Genomic DNA, 6039 nt, shown 5'->3' with positions numbered 1-6039 from the left:
TAAACCCAGACATTCTAATGCCTAAATCTGGATTTATAACCACTATACTGTACTGCAGGTCTATGACAGATCTTATCTGAATGAAGCTTTTAAATATGATTTCACAATCAAAGATGTTATTTGGAAGAAACTCAGAACCTTCAAGGGTAAACGTTAAAAAGCTTTTCCTAGGTTATTATAGTGAGCATTTCAGTTAATTACAGCTATTTAATGTAAGTTTCATTCTGTGGCTTATAATTTTTGCATTGTATTCATTGTTCACTAGTCGCTTCTCACTAGGAACTTATATTCATAGTTTTCTAGTTACATGTGGAACTCTATTTCTACCCTTTTGTATATAAATCTGTTATTTACCTCTATTTACTTCTTTACTCATGTATATGTTTTAAGAAATTTGTAGATGCTGTCTGCATTTTCTTAACACCACATCATTATATTTCAGTGTCTTTACTACCCTGGCTGCAAATACTCTGGGATCTGTTCCACTGCACTTGTTTGATGACTGTTTTTCTTATTTGTTCTTTTTTGTTTTTTGAATTTGACCTCTCTGTGCATAATGTGACACTGTTTCAGGCAGACCTTCTTGTGTGATCTTCTCTTAGGCTGAGATGTCTGCTTATCTGTTCTCAAGATTTCTCTTTTTCTGGCCACTTATCCTCTGTATCAATCAGCTACAAAATGAAATCAGCTACAAGTAATAGGAAACCTAGTCAACAAAAGCTTAAAAGGGGGGAAGGATTTTTTCTGACATGCCACAATTCCAGAAGAAGCAGCTCTTAGTATTGGTCTAACAGCTCATTGATGTCAGGACAGACATTTGTGTTATTCTTTTGACCTTGCTTCATGGGACAGTTTGAGAGCAGCAGCTCCAACCATCACATATGCATTCCAGGCAAGAAGAATCAGGAAGGACAGCACTAGCTATAGCTATTGCCCTTCAGTAGTGAAACAAAGGCTTTATCTAAAATCCTTAGCAGATTTCTGCTTTGTTTTCACTGGCCAGAACTGTACCACACAGCATCTCCTAACTGCAGTGGAAGCTGAAAAATGAGCAGTTAGCTGATGCATTGTGTCATTAAACAATACCGGGCCTCTATTATCTAGAAGAAAAGGTGAATGGAGAATGGGCAAACAGCTACAGTATATGGCAAGTTGTTTCACCATATCTGTTCTTGCTTTCTGCTACGGTAATAGAATATTAGCTAGGCATAAGGACCTTAACTAAAACTACATTTCCCAGCCTCCCTTGCTGCTAGATGACCATGTGGCTATTTTCTGGCTGGTGGTATTTGGCTTGGTATGATTTGTGTCTCTTTCAATCTTGCCCATAAAATAATTGGTTGTGCATTTACCTAGCCTTTGTCCATTTCCTGTTAGCTGGGAAATAACAAGAACTTGAGTAGCTGCTTTAGATCCAGTGTTGCAAATGGCAGAACTGATCCCTAACTTTCAGCTTTCCCACCTTTGGACTTATTAGTATTATGTGAGAGACAAATAGATCATTCCTATTTTTGGTGGGTCACTGTATTTTTAGTATTTGTTATAGCAGCTTAACTCGCAGCTTAGCTTATATCCTGCCCATCACAGCCAAGTAATAATATCTGCCACCTCATCCACACATGATCTCAGTCCATCACATGTCCTAAGAAACTCTACCTGATCATGGCCACCAGATGACAATCTCTCTGGTCATCTTCATCTGGGCCCAGTAGATGACCACATCTCTCTAATCTTATTCACATATGTATGGGTTTCTCAGGGTCTGTTCAGTCTGGTCAGTACGAAGTTACTTCAAAAAGTTTGTGGAAAAATAGAATTAACTGCTTCATCTGGGCCCAGTAGATGACCACATCTCTCTAATCTTATTCACATATGTATGGGTTTCCCAGGGTCTGTTCAGTCTGGTCAGTACGAAGTTACTTCAAAAAGTTTGTGGAAAAATAGAATTAACTAATAATACAATTTTTCCCAAGAAAAATTTTTTGAAGTACCCTTGTATAATAGGAGAGAAAATGTACTTTCTTGGTTCAGGGAAAGAAAGAAATAGTCAGTAGGAGCCATTGTTTTCCCTTCCTCCACCCAATCCCAGGAAGCAAAGAGCCAATCCTTCTGAGAGCTTTCCTGTTTCCCACTTTCAAAACTATCCCTGTCTGAGAACAAAGAGAAAGGAAACAAAACATAGTGCTTCAAAAGCTACCAACTTAAGCCAAGGGGCTGCCATCCGATGGAAAACTCTCTGGGCACTTGTAAACTTCCAACTCTTTCCTTCTGGTCCTCTCAGGCCACTTTTGTCTTTCTTAGTCCTAAATTTTATTGATTTTATCTTTTGGTTTGCTATTTCCTTTTTATCATTTGAACTACGCTAAGCAGCATTTTAGTACAAAATGATCTGATTTGATATATATGAATGATGTAAATTTAAAAAATGTGATTTGTGTCCATCTTTTCCATACATATCTTACAAAATCAGTTTACGGGTAGGGTTGATCTTGTAAAACTGAAGAGTCAATAAGCATTGTCTCCTGTCTTTTTATTTTCTTGCATTTTTTCCTACCCTTTCAAACTTTCTTGATCCCTTTTTATTCAACAAAATTTCCCATTTCATTATGTTTCCCTGATCTTTCTTGGTATTAAAAAGAACCTTCCTCAAAACTATGAAGGTCATCGAAAACAAGAAATTATGAGAAACTGTCACAGACAGAGGAGGCTGAAAAGACATGATGACTAAATGTGAAATGGTATAGTGGATGGAATACTGAAAAGGGCAATAAGGGAAAACTAGGGAAGTCCAAATAATGTGTGCAGTTTAATGGATAGTAATGTACTAATGTTGGTTTTCCAGTTGTGACAAATGTATCACAGTAATGTTAGATGCTAACAGTAGAGGAAAGTGATTGTGGGGTATAGGATAACTCTGTACTATCTTCGCAACATTTTTGTAAATCTAACACTATTCTGAAAAGAAAAGTTTATTTTTTAAAAATAAGTTAATATGTTTTGAAACAAACACATGCAGGAGAAAAGCATCTAGCAAACTTCTTCACAGTTAAGGATATGGAAACCCAATGTGAAGCCATCTCTAGAGTATTTCCCTTAAGGCAGCATTTCCCAACATATATTTCTCAGAATACAATCCTTTAGATGCTTTATGATAAAATGTTCATTGCTGAAATGTTTGGGCAAAACCATTTCTCCCTTAGAAATTCCTAACACATATACAATGCACAATACATAGCGCATAAGACACATTAACTCTAAAAAGTCCTGAAATCGAGAGACTTCTTTATCTAACACAGGGTTTCCCACATTTAGTTGGCTGTGGAAACTTTTTTCAAATAATATAATTCTTCTTATGAAATAATATTCTTTAAATACACCCTTGGAAAGCTGGCCCAGAGAAAGCAACCTTTAGCTTAGAAGTATTACTGGGAAAGTTTAGGGATGGCCCTAGATGTCTGGGGACAAAACCTTCATGGTACTGTTCATATCACCCCATACTACTCCACCCAGCCACAAATGCGATTCCGCAGGGAATGATCATCCCACAGGAAAATCACTAAGGTTTTATTATAGATACAAAGGATGCAAATTATACTTAGAAACACACAATGTCAGCCTCCTGACTCTGCTAATTGACTCCAACTTTAATGGTGCTAGGCTCATTATTCCCCTTTTAGCAGTGTCCGACATCAGCATTTGGGAGCCTTTGAAACCATATGCATCTTGAATAGGTTGCAGTTTGATCATTTAAAGCAGCAAAGATCAATTGTCCAGGCTCTAGCGCGATGGGCTGGCAAAGCAGACTGCAGGATGGCTGATCCTCTTGCTTCAGCGGCCTTCCAATTGATGCTGACTGCTGCCCCACATCAATCGGCCAGTGAGCCACATCAATTAAAGCTGCTCAAAGGCACAGAGAGAAGTTGCTTTATCCAACTTCACTTCAGAAATAGGAGCAGCTAAAGGGGGGAAAAGGCTTTCGTGTGACTTTCAACAGAATATGAAGTGTGCTGATCCATCATCCGTCGATACACCGACTATGAGGAGGCTCCTAATGAGCCACCTTCCAGCTTTCAGGGAAGGGAGTGGATTTGTGCCGCTCGGTCCCCATTCCCTCCCTCCCTCTTTTCCCCTTGGGTTGCATTACAGTCAATTTAGGGGACCTTTGTAGGGGTAAGCCAGTGACTACACCTAATTATACCTCATTTGACCGTGAATTAGTTAATTAAGCAATATTTGATTTAAATAAGTATTGATTAAGTACTTACTCTGTGTCAGGCACCAAGCTATGATATATCAGTGAACAAGATATGGTCTTTGTCCTTAAGGAACTCCCAGGCAGGTAGGAAAGACAGACAAGAAAATAGGTAACTCCAGTACAACATCATATGAGCTTTGACAAGGGAAGATTCCAGGTGCTTTGGCAGCAGGAGTTCCTGAGGAGGAACTTGAGACCTGCCTTGGAGAGGGGAAGGAGTGGAGGGGCTCCCAGGGTAGAGTTAGAAGTGGGCTCTCAGAAAAGATTTACTGAGAGAAGTGGCATCTAATCTAACCAAATAGAATGTGTTCTGTTGCATGATCTTACTGGCCGCTGAAATATGGGCATGTACTGGGTACAATAAGGACATCTACTGAACCATGGACTTCCTAAATGAAACAAAAGTCAGATATCATGGGGAAACTCTTGCATTTTATTTTGTTTAGGTATCAAATGTTATTTAGCCTACTGGGCAAATATTTATACGTGGACTTCCTAAATGAAACAAAAGTCAGATATCATGGGGAAACTCTTGCATTTTATTTTGTTCAGGTATCAAATGTTATTTAGCCTACTGGGCAAATATTTATACGTCAACTAGACCAGGCATCTCTCCTGTGTGTTTAACAAGTATGTTGAACAAGCAACTCCTGATGTAATCACAATTTAAGTTTACTGTTGTCTTTCCCCACTGCTCTACTTACACTTTATTGAAAGTGAGTAACTGTCACTGCCCCTGGAAGAAACTTGGGTGGGTTCCTGACTTTACAGCTCATTCTAAGGTAATTGAGAGATCCAGGGTCACTCTAAGTTACAAACAGTCTCAGATCAAAGAGTAAATGTCCAAAACTGCATAATAATAAACTCTGCAAGTGGGGCCAGCTTTGGCCTGGACGCTCCCCACTTCTTTCTCAGCACTAGCCACTGCTGTTTTGCTTCCTGCCTATGTGGACAGAGTAGGGGGAGGGAGAGTTTGTGCATGGCCAGGTGGCCTCTCACTTTCTGGGCCAGGGAGACAGTTGAAGCTGACACTCTTTGGAAAGAGTGATGGCAGGCTCTTTGGCGGCTCCCTGTTGAGCAAGTCTCTTTAGCAGTTTCCTGACTCTGGTAGATACAGCTCTGTTTCAGGCCAGTGGCTCCTTCTTGAGCCCCCTGGGAATCTGGTGCTATTTTCTAGCCTTTTGTTGTTGTTGTTAAGGCCAACTCACCTTATCTAGGTGACTCCTTTGAGTGAGATCTAGCTCACCAACATCTGCACCCAGGAAATACCACCATACCCATGTGCCTTGCCCTAGTGCCTCTCCCCACCCTGGTGCAGTAGCACTCTTTGCTGTGCTACAGCCCTGGTCAGCCTTCTTCAAACTCTTGATTTCAGGTGGAAGTCACTTCCCAGGCCCTTGGCTGTCTCAGTTAAGTCCTTCCAACAGCAAAGAAGATAATTCAAATTTTGCCAAGTATCCCTTAGAACATTTTTTCATTGGGCAGGAAGGGAAAGGAAAGGCAGACTTCTCTCCAACCCCCTACACACATACATACACACACACACACACACACACACACATACACACATCTCTGGGATGGAGGTTGGGGAGATGGAACTTGTAGACAGTTTTCTCCTCATAATGTTTTCCTCTCTCTCTCTCTTTCTCCCCCTCTCTCTCTTACTCCACACTATGACTTTTTAAAAATTGTTGGCCTCTTAAGGAGTCCTAGTGTCTCAAAACTGAATTTTAAGGTTTTATTTGAAAATATGCATTTGAGATCTAGCTCCGCACTTTAGCATT

The sequence above is a fragment of the Galeopterus variegatus genome, unplaced genomic scaffold, assembly GCF_000696425.1.
Source record: "Galeopterus variegatus unplaced genomic scaffold, G_variegatus-3.0.2 Scaffold2367, whole genome shotgun sequence".
Taxonomy (NCBI): domain Eukaryota; kingdom Metazoa; phylum Chordata; class Mammalia; order Dermoptera; family Cynocephalidae; genus Galeopterus; species Galeopterus variegatus.
Note: the sequence above shows the minus strand (reverse complement) of the source record.